The 15,194-nt window shown below is 38.3% G+C and overlaps 1 long non-coding RNA gene across 1 annotated transcript in view; it reads left to right on the top strand.

The window, feature by feature from the left end:
* Nucleotides 1-15,194, top strand: part of LOC130679582 (uncharacterized) — a 176,467-nt gene that overhangs the window by 146,473 nt on the left and 14,800 nt on the right. The window contains exon 3 of the long non-coding RNA XR_008992602.1: nucleotides 13,561-13,674. This is a non-coding gene — a long non-coding RNA (uncharacterized LOC130679582). The remainder of the gene's footprint in view (nucleotides 1-13,560; nucleotides 13,675-15,194) is intronic.

The raw sequence follows: 15,194 nt of genomic DNA, 5'->3' as shown, positions 1-15,194 counted from the left end.
TGTTTTATCAACAATGTATTTTAAAAGTATCCCTGCCATTTTTATTAGATGCATAGAAGTCATAAAGCTTGGAAAAATTATGAAAACATTGAATGATCAAAAGTTCACACAGGTTAGAATAATAGACCTGATCTTAGAAGATAAACTTCTATTATGGAAAAAGTATTAAGGTCCAAAATTACAGCTGCATAAGTATAGTTTAAAAAATCCCTGGCTTAGAGGCATTGGAAAGATTTGGGAATTGTTTTTAACAATAAGCTGTGTACGTATCAATGGCAGAATGTTGTTGACTCCAAAATCTACTATATTCTTGGGCTATTTAAAATGATCTACTCAACACTGATCAGACAATAATTATGTATCATGTACATTTTGGAGCCCTGCATTATAAAAGGGTGTAGAACAGAAGTGTTCTGAACAGAAAATAATCAGGATTATGAAGGACTCTGAAACCATATTGTTTGAGCAATGACCAAAATATTAAAATGCATTTCCACTGGAAATGAAAATATTCTGGAAACCATAATAACTGTTTTTAAGGATGTAGAAAGCTGGATTAGACCTTTTCTGTGTGGCTCCAAAAGCTTTTTACCAGTACAAACCAAGAAGTTTTTATTTTTACTAACAAGTAAGAGCTGCAGGGAAACAGACTTCAGCTCAGCAGGAAGAATTTTCTGAGCACCAGGGTTGTCAGAATGCTGAGTGGGTACCTGCGGCTTCCTGGCACAGGACACACATTCAGACTTCAGAAATCAAACTTTAGTTTTCTAGTTATTGTTCGCGATTATCCTTTGATAAATTAACAGAAAACTTGAACACCAAAACCAGCCCTTGGTTTTTGAAGGTTCACACTTGTGACTCTTCCGAAGTTTGCAGTATTGCTTGTACTAAATTAACGCTTGACTATTTTAAGTCTGGAAAGAGGAAATCCCGGGGCAAAATACCTCCAAGAACCTAAATCAGTCAAAGGGAGAAATAAAGTTTAAAAACCGGTGTATTGCTCACAAACTGCAGACCAGGGCCATCTCCCCTGCTCCGGCAGAAGCCAGCAAGCAGGCAGCCCCTCCCCTTAACCCCCCAGGGTCAGACATGTCCCTGGTTGCCCAGGTAATTACCCGGTGACATGGAGATGAACTTCTCTCCACCCCTGAGGACAGGCAAATGCACTAAAGCCAGGCGAGATATTCTGGAAATGTTACAATTTTACCCACAACTATTAAAGTCTTGTTTTATGGAATCTTAAAGTTCTCTGACAATTTTCTACCATCACCTTTTGTGGAGTAAATTGAAGCAGTGGGGCTTCTGTTAATTTTCTTCGTTATTTGTAATGTGTCTAGCAAGAGTTCTTTGGGCACCTTGAGACCTTCTGCTTTAAAGTATCTAAGAAAATGACTAAGGCTCCACAGAATGCTGGATTTGCATTAATAACTAGTTCTGCTCTTGCCTCATTGAACTATCCTTAAAACATCAGGGATCTTCATGGAAGGAGGATCTATGAACTGCGGTTTTTTCCTAATTTAAAAACTATTAACTATAGAAAAACAGCAGAAATGTCCATGTCCAGAATTTAAGTAAGATAGACTTTCTGTCTTACCATACCCAAGACAGGAGCTAGGAAAAGGGTCATGAACCATCTTTCTAGACAGATTAAAATTTCCTTTTAATCTAGACAAAACTAAATCTGGTTTTGCATGCAATTTAAGATCAGGTTAGATGTAATCTGATGTGAATTGTCATGGGAGATGAAGTAAAATGATTTACATCATAGAAAATACATATTGTTGACATTAAGTTTTCACCATCAAAGAATGGCTTTTGATTATGATAGTTCCACTATTTGAAATAATTCTAGAGCAGCTGTGAGAAAGTGATGAAAACAAGGAAAAAATGACCATAAGCAAAAGAAACACAAAAGAACTTAATGTATTAGTAAAATCAAATGAGAATAAAATCTTATTTCCCCATAGGAAGTAGAACCAATAATAAATCCCTCATGAAGGCATTACTAAGATTGAGGAAGGACTTAAACACTTAGAACATGATGTGTCTAGGTGTGAATTTACCCTACTTCTTGCTTGTGCTCTTCATAAAATTCAGAAAGTTTCAGTCATTATTTCTTTATATATTTTTTCCTCCTCCCTTTTCTGGGGCTCCATTCATTTTCTTCTTTCTTTTTACTTTGTGTCCTTCAGGCAGAATGGTCTCTATTGACCAAGCTTCAAGCTTGTTGATAAATAAAAAGGCTAGAAGGCCTTACTGTGCATACTCATAGACTCATACTTTAGCAGATTCCTTTAATTAAGAAGATGCTTTGGGAAATAATTTCCTTTTATTTTAATATATCAGATACTAAATTTATTTACGGTTATAATGCTATAATATTTTATTTAGAGTTCTTTGAAAACACACAAAAGTAATAACTAATTTGATCTTTTTCCTCCCCTTATAGTCCCATTATAGTAGCTTTGGTCCAGAGTTTAACCGTGTGCTCTTCAATTTTGGAGGCCAGAGTCCACTGATCTTATATTATCATAAAATTCATGAGCTAGCTGGTATTTCTAAAGCCCCTAGACAAACCAAGATTAAACTCACTGAAATATTGCAAGAACCATATCCTTTTTAAAGCTTTGTTTTAATGTGATCTATTTCTAAAATATTCAAAACTTTTTACCAAATGTCTCAATTAAGAAAAAGAAATTAATGCATTTTTGGCCAATGCTTTTATGTAGCATTTAATTACATCCAAAACTTATGCAGCACGTTTGACAATTTTCTCTTTTAGATTTAAGGCTGTGATTTTGCATGTAAGAAAAATAAAACAAACATAAAACAGGAACTTTAAAAACTAATATATGTAGCTGTTTGGTAAAGGACTGTCTTAGCAAGTTTACTGTTCAGTGCTCAGTTTCAAATATTTGTCAGAACTGTGGGTCATGGGATTCTAAACTTCTCCAAAGAAACATGTTTTAGCTGTATAATCCTTTGTTCCAATGAAAATTTATCAGAGACATTCATGTGTAAAATATAATGTAAGTGAAATTGGAACTCTTTCATTCCAACAGGGGTGGGGACTCAGAGTACTGTGCACTTACGGTGCCCCCTTTGTATAACCCATCTTGGCCTAGGCCTCACTGGGGACTCACACTAACCCCAAAGCAATATAGCACAGTGGCCTCCAAACTAGTGTGTACATAGCTATAGCTATGGGTAAAAAAATATATATATCTTATAAAATCTTATTTATATTTATTGCTTTCTTTAAAGGTAAAGAAGAAATTGCACTTCATTAATATTATGTAAACAGGTTCGTGCACTCAGCTTGCATTTCAGTCTGCACTACACCCTGCTGAGGGATGATGATGGCATCTTTGCTCTCACATTGCTTTCTGAGTATCACTCTGTTTTCTTTGGGTGGTTAAGTGGATTTATAGATTATATCACCTAGTTTAACTAAATTAACATTCACTAGTGGACTTCAAAAGTCTCCTTGAAAGAAACTTTGGATTGATAATGTTTATAATGCAAGAATAAATTTTATCAAAATAAAGAAAATGGCAAAATGACTTTTCTCTTATCCCTGAAGGAACTCCTTTTCAGCCACACTGAGATATAATCCATGGCAACCCAATCATTTCTGCCAAGACATAGGCCAAAAATTAAAAATAAAACTTTTCAAAAAGACTATTTGAAATATGGATATACAACATTATTATAAACAATGAATTATCCCTGTGTATATTAGACTTTTCAATATTAGCAAATGATAGTCTGACTCTAATTTGGAAGACATTTATAAACTTTTGATATCAATACAAATCTCTACAATTTGAGGATAAAAGGTTTGGTGTGCCATAGATAAATGTAATTTAAAATTTTTATTTTTAAAATATTTCATCTCACTGTTATCTATTTTTAGACTGCATATGTTCTATAATGTGTACACTACAGTAGTAGATTGATGTGTACGTAATTTACAAATTTAAAATGATACCTACATGGGAGTGGGCTCAGATAGCTTTTACTCATGGGATACATGATCAAAATCTTCTGTACAAATTCTCAGGACTCTTCCCAGGACACTTCTTCCACATTTTAGTCAAAACAACCTCCAGAGCTTCACTGACCGTAAACACATGGAATTAACTGGATGGCTCTGGAACACGAGGAAGGCAAACTACAGAGCTAAATCAGTCTGTTCTGAGATGTAATTTTAGTAATGACACAAGGATTATCATCAGCCTTGGATTATGTCCAAAACAAAACTTTTAAATATTTAGAAGCGTTACTTGAAAGGTATGTAAAACCATTCATAACAGATTACTTTTATTTTTAACTAATTTTTATGGTGATTATAAAAATGTCAGTCTTTGAATCTGTTTATATTTCTGATGGGCATGGATTTGTCCAACAGCCATGCTAGGCTTCACACCACCAGTTTACTGAGAATGTGAGAAGAGTGTGAGTATGCGTGGGGGTAGGGAGAGGAGGAAATGGAGATCTAAAGCATGAAACCTTGTAGGAAAGTGTCTCATTCTGTAAAAATTTGAAACAATCACCCTGTAGAAAGTAATGGGGTTCTCCATGATGCTTTCTGAGCTTGTGAAATGTAATATCCACTGATAAGAAAAAATGTTCCTAAACCTAATGATGATCAAAATGATAATGATGCCTCACATTCATCAGCACGTGGCAAATTTTCAAGCATGTACTGAATCCCCCTGTGTATTATTGTAGGAAATGGCAAGACTCCTGTGACAGCAGGCAGAGCGGGCAACCATCACAGCCACTTTACAGATACAGAAACCAAAGCACAGAGGGTAAGTGACTTGCCAAGGTGATTCCTGCTGCAGAGCTGGAAACAGCCTTCTATTTCCTGAGCCATGGCTGCTTTCCTGACATGGCAATTGAGCTTACATTTCTCTCTGAGCATGACACTAGTGATAGTGGCAGGACCCAGTTACTGTGTTCTCCAAAGTACTGATACCTGCTAATGTAGTTTGTGTACAGCTTCCCCTTAATAATCATCTGTGATGACTGTATAACCATTGGTTTCTCTCCATCTCACTCAAGTTTTACTTTGAAGCTCTTCAGAATATAGAACATTTGTATTAGTTTTCTCTGGACTTATGAGAGTCCTGTGGCTTTCTGAGAGTGGAGAGACAGTGCCTCGCAGTGAGTGCATCTACTACACAGAGTGAGGAAGTGAGAGAAAGGAAAGAAAGCAGAAAAGGAGATAAATACTAACAAAAAAGACAAATATAATCCATCATATTTGAGGTACACAGTCTCTAAAGTGGTCCCCCACCTTCTGGTATTCATGCCTTATGCCATTCCTACCCACTAGGTGTGGGTTGAATCTATGACTTGCTTCTAACAAGTAGGGTACAGCAAACATACGATACATCCCTTCTGAGATTCAGTTGCAAAAAGACTGACATCAATCCTGCTCAACCTTTCTTGCTCGCTATCGCAGAGCCCTCTGGGGGAAACCAGCGACCATTGTGAGCTACCCTGTGGAGAAACCCTCAGGGCAGGGAAGTGAGGAAGGCCTCCAGCCAATAGCCAGTAAGAAGGTGAAACCCATAGGCCAACAACCCCTGGGGAAATGAATCTTGCCAGCAACCACGTGAGTGGGCTCGGAAGCAGGTTCTCCCTCAGTTGAGCCTTGAGATGACCGCAGCCCCTGCCCACACAGGCATCACAGCCTGGCAGGGGCGCTGAAGCAGAAGCATCCAGTTTATCTGTGCCCAGGCTCTTGACCCACAGAAGCTATGCAATAATAAATGTTGGTTGTTTTAAGCTCTCAGGTTTGGGGGTAATTCATTATACATCAATAGATAATTCAAAGTTTGAGCAAAAGTCTAATTTAGATGTCATCTCTTCAATACTTTTATAGCCCCCCTGCCAAAACAAATATTTATCTATTTATCACATTGTAGCGCAACCATTTGTTTACTTATTTTTCTCACTCAATAGAGAACAAAAAATTACTTGCCTCTATATCCAGGACACCAGACAAAAGTATTTAGCATCTAATAGGTGTTAAATAAATGTCTGATTGGTAGGCAGAGCATGGTTTTATATAAAGATAAGACCATTTCATTTTACTTTTTGACAAAATGTAACTTTATCAGTAATATTAAGAAAACTAGAAGATGGTGATGGACATAAAAATTAGGGAGTCATTGGTAAAAAAGTAATATTCAAAGTTATTATCAAAATGATGCTTTAAAAAATTTATTGAACAGTTACTGCACACCACACACTGCTCCAAGTACCTTTATTAGCTCGTTTAATTCTCATGTCAACTTCTGAGATGATAGGCAGTAGTATTGTCTCCATCTACAGATAAAGAAGCCGGACACGGAAAGTTAGGTGACTTGGCTGAGAAGGCTAGAGAAGTGGCAGCGCTAGGGGTCTGTCCTTAGCAGTCTGGCTTCAGAGCTGACACACTCAACCACTCTGGTATTTAACTGTTTACCCAGTGAGAATGTGTAACTCCAGGAGAAGATAAAAGTATATTCTAGGCTTTTAAGAATAATCACAGTTGTGGTTTGGGGGAAGGGTGGTAAGGGGCAAAGAAGTCAACAGAGAACAAAAGTGAAGGGATTCCGTGATCATGTCCCTCATACTTGAGGATATAGTTAATTGAAATTTCTACAGTTAGTCCTGCATTAAATCATATTACCAGCTTATCCTTCAGACTTTTAAGATTGTATGACTGTGCACATTCTATTTCAAAATACTTTATTTATTTAATAAGAGGTTCCTATGACACTTTCTTAGGCTCAAGTACAAAACAATACCATATTTGATCACCACGCAATTTTTAAATAAGAGTCTTGTGGATAGAGCCTCATTTAAAGATAAATTTAATACCATAATTAATATTTATTTTGATTCTGAGTGGTTTGCAAAGCCACAGGAGGGAGGACTGCTTTCTTGTCCATGTTCTAGAATTCATGTGCAAATACTGGCAGGACTGGAGACTTGTGTGGAGTGGAAAGGAGAAAGCAAACACAATTGCCCTTCACAGGCATGCTGGTAATTCTGATAGGATTTTAATGTACATTTATATAGAAGTAACAAACTTCTTCACTAGTTAGTATACATTATTAGTAATTAGTGTACAATAAAACATTATTAGTAGAAAAATTGAATATTTTTTATGAATTATCTTTCAATATATATATTTTTTTAATTTGGTCACTTAGAGTTAGAAGTAAAACAGGGAAAATCTTTGAGGGCTCAGAGTTGAAGACGTAGTGCTTTTTTAAACTAAAAAATGCAGAATCTTGTGCAAAATGTATATGAAGCTCCTAATGTTCCCTTGTCACATTGTCTGTATTTTTGTCACCATCTCAAGTCTTTATGGGTTGAGAGTAAACTAACAAACGAATACCCCAGGGTCTAATAATGTTTTTACATGTGAAACACAAATTACTGGGGAGAAAAGAAAGAAAGAAAAGAAAACTCAAATAAAATCTTGGTATACTTTGTGGGTGTCCCGTTAAAAAGAAAGGTCCACAGGCTCTATCTATATGTCCAACATGAGTTTAGAATGCTCACATTCTGTTGCAGTTTAGAAAAAATCTGAATATAATGCAGTATCATAATGAGGGCCTTGTGTTACTATAAACACATGCTTCCACCATCACACACACATATGCAGACTTTTTGCCATGTAAAAACTGTCCAGGGGTAGATTATTAAACTCTACAATTGAAAATAATGTGGGATATAACCCAGCATAAAAATAAAAGCTATACAAAGAAATCATCTGTTCTGAATTATCTATGATGTGGGAGAAACAAGTAGTCAACAGTGGAAAGAAAAAAAAGGAAGGAACCCTGAGACTCATGAAAGGTCACCAGCTCTGTGTAACACCCATCTTCACACATTAGGAGTCCAGTGGGAAACTCTTTAGAGCCACTCACTTTTATTTACAAAAGATTTCCACGAGTATTTGTCACATGTCCATAGATCTTTTTCTAATACCCGAATAACAACTTGTGAGTTGTTACTGAAGTATCGATTGTATTTTTCATTTGAAGTCAGTGACATTTCAAGTTAATTACCATATACTAAGGATATGTCAGTCACATTTTTAAGAGGCTAAATTAGCTAAAAGACAAATGTCTGAAAAAATGTTTAAGTTAGACCATACTGTCTAGTTATTTCTCCAGTAAAGACGAGATAAGATACTTTTTCTTCTCAATCCTCTTAAAATTATCAGGGTGAGATAAACAGGAGAGCCTATGCTGCTAGAAAGTTTGTTCCATTATTTATGAGATTGAACCCAAAAACTTTAACCTTCGCTTTCCTTCAGCTTCAAAAATAGGGGTGTGGACATCACAATATTATCTGTTAATGAGACCTTTCAGATAATAGAAACCAGATGTTAGCTTCCTGGAATGGGAGGTCTTTCAAAAATACATTTTTGTTGAAAACACCCAGCCCTAAAACCCTGTGGCAACACAGAGTTCCTGCACCAAAATGCAATGGAGGATTGCTATTTCCTTGAGTTGTCTGCAGGGAGGAAAAACTGGGTCATAGTACACTAAGGCTGGGGAAGGGAGAGAGTACAGAGCAGAGATGAAGCAGTGAGAAACCCCAAAACCTTTGGTTGTACTGAAAGGGCCTCTCCAGCAGTATAGGGAAAACACTCACTCCAATGTGAGCCCAGATTTGAGCCTCTTCTCCATCTGTATCAAACAACCATCTGGATCTTGAGATTTATGATTCTCTTGGAGGAATTCGACTTTCCACATGAGTGGCTGAATTAGTAAATAGCTCAATTTTTCCCAGAAATGACAACATTCTCAACTTGTCGACCAGGTTCTTCTGAGGCTACACTAAGAAAAGAATCCATGGATACTATTTTCCCCATTTCAGCTGTCAGCTCTCCTAACAGATCACCAGAATAACCTGTTGACCAAGTAACACTAAGTTTAACAGATTTATTGTAGTAAAAGAGAGCACCAATTTAAAAGAGCTTTAGTAGTTGTCTCAAAATGGGTAAATTCAGGAATGATATTTATAGGGTTTTAGGGCCAGAGTTGGATGATTTCTAAGGCAGGCCTCAAGGCAAGGATTGCTTGGGGTTGGACAGAGTTCAGAGAGATTATAATTTTGGATTGGTGGGCCCAGTGAAACAAGAGTCTTGAAGTGACCTTCCATAAACAAACTATTTCAGCTGGTCCAAACTTTTCTTTCAAGAAAAAGCATTTCCTGAAGCAAGAAGCTAACTAATTTTTGCTTATTTTCAGCACTGTTAAACATAGGGACAGAAAAAAGTATGTATGGTCCCTAAATGTTTTAAGAACAAGAATGACATTGGCATTATGGCTGAATAAGACATCCCTCATTCGTGTCTTTCATACATGTCAATAACAGTCTGGCATCCATCCACAGATAAAAGTGCCTTTGTGGGAACTGTGGGAGCAGCACCATTTGCCAAGGGGCCCAAGAGGAGTCTCGCCCACACATGTATCAGGTAATAGGCATACAGACCTCCATCCTGGCTATGGACCTATAGCGGCCTGTAAACCAACTCCAGTCTCTCGTGGCCATAGTGTGGGAACCCCTGGAAAACACAGTCATAGACAATCACCAACGGACAAGAGAGCCTTTGTGGAAGTCCTGGTTTCCAGTGGAGAAGCTCCAGCACGCCACTGGAGCAAGACCGTATGAGTGGAGAGGGCAAGAGGAACAGTTTGGCTTGCTCCAAAGTGGCAGAACTTAGGGCCAGATAGTCATATCTTCTCAGCTATGCTGTTGCATGTGGAGAAAGGTGAGAGCATGTGAGTGAAAACCCAGCTCCTGTGGCTGTGTGGGTTGCTGCCAAAGAGGCTCATTTCTCTCTTGCCTCATCTAGAGCACTGAATCATGAGCTGCATGACTTGGGGCAGATAGGACTCTCAGAGGGCATTAAAGGAATGCAGACTAATTAATCATAGACTCCAAGAAGCCTGCCCACCAGTTGTTTGGGACATCTCCCCCACAAATCCCCGTAACTGTCCCATGGGCACTCCTAGTGTTCCCTGCGTCTCACCCAGACACACACACACACACACCCTTGGCCAGCTCCCTGTGCATACTCCTGATAGCAACAGTGAGAGCAAACTTTGACAGAGAGCTGGTGAGCACACACAGAAAGCCTGTGCCAGCCCCAATTTGTGGACCAGGAAAAGACCACAAACGTGAGCTTTAGTGCCATCTTTAGGAAAACAAAAGGGAGGCTGTCAGAACTCAGCCTCGGTGTGCTACAGGGTCAAGAGGAGGCATAAAAGCTTAAGAATTCTGCTACAAGAGGGAGCAAGAAGTATGGAGCACTTGTATCCATAGAAGGTCTTAAGAAAGCCCCAGGACCCCTAGCAGAACTGAGGGAAAGTATTTCTCTCCTGAAGGAAGCTAGCAAAGACTAGTGGAGGTGGCTGCTACTTCAAATGTGATAATGGCAACACAAAACTTCAAAGAACATGACATCAAGGAAACATCGCACCACCAATAGATCACAATAATCTTGCCAGTAACCAATCCCAGATATGGAGATTTTGATTTACCTAATAGAGAATTCAAAATAGCTGTTTTAAGGAAACTCAATGAGCTGCAAGGACATGCAGAAAGACAATTCAGTGAAATGAGGAAAACTACACATGAACAAAATGAGAAGTTCACAAAGAGATAGAAATTATACAAAAGAGCCAAATTCTGCAGCTGAAGAATACAACAAATTAGACGAAAAATGCAACAAGGAGCATCAACTTCAGAATGGATCAAGCAAAGGAAGAACCTGTGAATTACAAACCAGGAACTTAAAAATTATCCAGAGGAAACAAATTAAAAATAAAAACAAAAACGAGTGAAGAAAACCTACTTGATCTGTGTGATAACATCAAAAGAAATAATCTGTGATTTATTGGAATTCCAGAAGAGAGGGAGAAGGAAGAAGAGAACTTAAAGAGAAAAAATCACTAAAAATTTCCCCAAATCTGGGGATTTGGATACCTAAGTTCAGGAAGCTCATAGGGGGAGTTGGATACCCAAGTTCATGAAGCTCATAGGTCACCAAACAAACTCAATTTAAAGACATCTTCTCCAAGACACATCATAATAAAACTGACACAAATCAACAATGAGGAAAGGATCTTAAAAGCAGCAAGAGAAAATAATCTTATAACTTACAAGGGAATCTCCATAAGGCAGATTCCTCAGCAAAAACCTTACAGGCCAAAAGAGAGTGGATGATACTCAAAAAGCTGAAAGAAAATTAAAAACCAACCAAGCATACTCTATCCAGCAAAGTTACCCTTCATAAATGAGAGAAAGAGAGACTGTCCCAGACAAACAAAAGCTGAGGGAATTCATCACCACTAGACCTGCCTTACAAGAAATGGTAAAAGGAGTTCTTCAAGCTGAAATGGAAGAACACTAATTAGTAGCATGAAAACATATGAAAATATACAATATGCTAGTTGTATATTGGGTTGTACACTGTTTACTGGCATAAAAATAGACACAAAGACCAATGGAACAGAATAGAGAGCCCAGGAATAAACCCACATGTATTTCATCAACTAATATTCGACAAGGGAGCCAAGAATACTCCATGGAAAGGACAGTCTTTTCAATAAATGATATTGGGAAAAATGGATAATCACATGTGGAAAAATGAAATTGGATCCTTACACTACTCAAAAAAATTAACTTGAAATGGGTTAAAAACTTAAACATAAGAGCCAACACCATAAAACTTCTAGAAGAAAAGATAGGGAAAACACTCCTTGATGTAGGTCTTAGTAATAATTTATTGGATATAATACCAAAAACATAAGAAATGAAAGCAAAAGTTAATAGGTAGGACTACATCAAACTAAAAAACTTCTGCACAGCAAAGGAAACTATCAAGAAAATTAAAAGGGAATCTATGAAATGGGAGCAAATATTTGCAAATTATGTATCTGATAAGTTAGTATCAAAAATACAAAAGGAATTCATACAACTCAACAGCAAAAAAATAATCCAATTTAAAATGGGCATAGGAACTGAATAGACAGTTTTCTGAAGAAGACATACAAATGGCCAACAGATACATGAAAAGGTGCTCACATTACTAACCATCAGGGAAATGCAAATCAAAACCATAATGAAATATCTTCCCATACCTGTTAGAATGGCTTTTATAAAAATAAGTGATGTGGAGAAAGGAAACCCTGGTGCACTGTTAGTGAGAATACAAATTGGTGTGGCTACTATGGAGACAGTGTGGAGGTTCCTAAAAAATTTAATAGAGCTACCATACTACCTAGCAACCCCACTTCCAGGTATACATCCAAAAAAAATGAAAACAGGATCTCAACAAGGTATCTGTACTCCTGCATTCATTGCAGCATTATTTTCAATAGCTAGATAGGGAAATAACGTAAATGGTTCTTCAGTGGATGATATAGAAGATGGGAATATAAAAACAATGGAATATTAGCCACAAGACAATCTTGGCATTTGCAGCAACATAGCTGGACCTTGAGGACATTATGCTCAGTGAAATAAGTCAGAGAAAAACAAATCCTGTGTGATGTCAATTATAAAAAAAGGTGAACTCACAGAAAGAGTTGAATGGTGTTTGCCAAGGGCTGGAGGGGAATGGGGAGAGGGGAATGGGGAGATATTGGTCAAAATGTACAAACTTCCGGTTATAAGATGAATTTAAGTTCTCAAAATCTAATATACAGCATGATGATTATAGTTAACATACTGAACTATATACTTGAAAGTTGTTAAGGGAGTATATTGTAAATGTTCTTACCACAAAAAGAAATGGTAATTGTATGAGATGATGGGGGTGTTAAAGAAAATACTACTATTATGGTAATCACTTTGCCAAAAAAGTGTATCAAATTATACTTTTCACACTAAGTACTTTAAACTTACACAATGTTACATGTCAATTAGTCTCAATAGAGCTGGGAAAAAACCCACAGGGACAGGAAAATAATAGATGAATGCCTAGATTCACTTCTGAAGTAAATCACTTATTTTTCAGCTGTTAGGGCAGACTGATTGCAGAAAGCCATTAATATGGTAGCCACTGGCCATGTGTGGCTCTTTAAACATATTTAAATTAGTAAAATTAAGTGTAAGTAAAAATTCAATTAATCAGTTACACTAGTCACATTCAAGTGCTCGCTAGCCGTATGTTCCTGCTGGACAGTGTGGATTCTGAACATTTCCATCATCACAAAACAGTTCTACAGAGAGCATTGTCTTAAGTAAAAAGAAAAGTTTGGTGTATTCGCAGAACTTGAGATTGACACCTTGGGATAGCAGATGCCTGCATGTACAGAACTTTTTTTGCCTTGCCGCTTACCTCCCAATTTTAGAAATTTAGCGACCTAAGACATACATATTATCTTATTCATCCATCCAACAAAATTAGCAAAAAAGTTAACTTCCCACATGAATGCTTAAATTTCCCTTCACATTTTGCTTTTATTGGTTGAATTTTTTCCCCTTTTATCCTAGTTTTATTTGATTTGATTTTTCTTTGTTTTTGTTCAGAGATGAACTGCTCTCATCATGCAGGTTTTTGTTCCAAACAGCATCATTCCATACAGATGCTCCATAGAAGAAAGCTTGCCACTGGCTATACATGACCCCCAGGTCAATAACTCTGTAAGTAACCTAGATCAGTATAAAATTCTGTGATTGCCATTTTACAATCATATTTCTGATCCATAATTCTGATCCATTGAATTTCCACTGATGCTAATTCATGTCAGTTACCTAAAAAATAACCTAATAACCCTCCTTCTAGGCTCTTAAGGATCCCTTTAAGGACTAGTTTTTTTTTTTAAATATATTTCAGATGTATATAATAGAGCACTTTATAAGCAGAAAAACATCATGGAGACCTAGATGGATAAAGGATACATCAAGTATTGTGGGACCCCTGGAAGGTTAGCTTGACCTAGTCCCCTACATCACCCCCTGCCTCCATTTTGTGTCCTCCATCTTGAATAACTATGTCCCCTTCATGACCCCCTGCCTCCATTTTGTGTCCTCCATCTTGAATAACTATGTCCCCTACATGACCCCCCACCTCCATTTTGTTCTGTGTCCTCCATCTTGAAAGAAGTTTCCTGCTCAAACCATGCCCATTCCCACGGAAACCATGCCCAGCAACCTGTGCAACAAGACCCTGACCCTCCTCAGCCAATCAGCTAAGGTCACAATAAACCACCTCCCCTTGGAAAGCCCCTACCTGTTTTCCAAAAGTATAAAAGCAAAAAGGGAACTTTGTTCAGGTTCTCAGACCGTGTCCTGTGTTCTGACGGGCCACTGAGACCCTAGCTCGAGCTAGCAATAAAGACCTGTTTTGCTCTTGCATCTCGCGACTGAGCCTGGTGACTGCGGCTCCACACGGGGGACTTAAGGAAACAGGGCACAACCTTTGGGGCTCGTCCAGGATCCCCGTGAGGAGCAGCAGCCCCAGCCACTGGGTAAGGTCTTTATTGAATCTGGGAGTGACTAGTCACGCCAGCCGCAGGCCGGCTGGAATAGAGGGGGCAGAAGTCCTTCCGTAGGACCTGCCTCCGTCTAGTACAGAGCAACGTAAGGCCAGGGCCGGTGGACGTGCCGGGAGGCTGTTGCAGGCTCAGGACTGTAGCGAACGGTTCATGGGTCTCTGGGGTCAGTCTTCTCTAGAGAGAAAGATATTTCTGCCAGACTTCTGGGAGGATTTGTTTTTTGGCTGGTTTTTGTTAGTCTTATTGTCCTGATTTGTGTTGTCATTATTTACTTTTGTTAATCATATTGTCCTGTTTTGTGTTGTCCTGTTTTGTGTTGTCTGGCCAGTTCTGACTTTTTCCCTCTATCACTCTTACTCTCACAGCCATCATCCAACTATGGGGCAAGGGCAATCTTTGCCACTGACCCTCATGACTGACCATTTTTCTGATTTCAGAACCGAGGCTCGTAATCTTAGTTTGGAAGTCCGGAAGAGCAAACTCATAACCTTTTGTTCTGCAGAATGGCCCGCCCTCAGTGTGGGATGGCCCCGAGAGGGATATTTCGCCCTCTCTGTGATTCAGGCAGTTTGAGACAGAGTCATGGACCCAGGGCCCGAAGGCCACCCCGACCAGGCCCACTACATACTCACCTGGCAGTACCTTGTTAAGAACCCCCCTCGCTGG

This window comes from Manis pentadactyla, chromosome 11 (assembly GCF_030020395.1).
Source record: "Manis pentadactyla isolate mManPen7 chromosome 11, mManPen7.hap1, whole genome shotgun sequence".
NCBI lineage: Eukaryota > Metazoa > Chordata > Mammalia > Pholidota > Manidae > Manis > Manis pentadactyla.
This window is presented reverse-complemented; position numbering and strand designations above follow the sequence as displayed.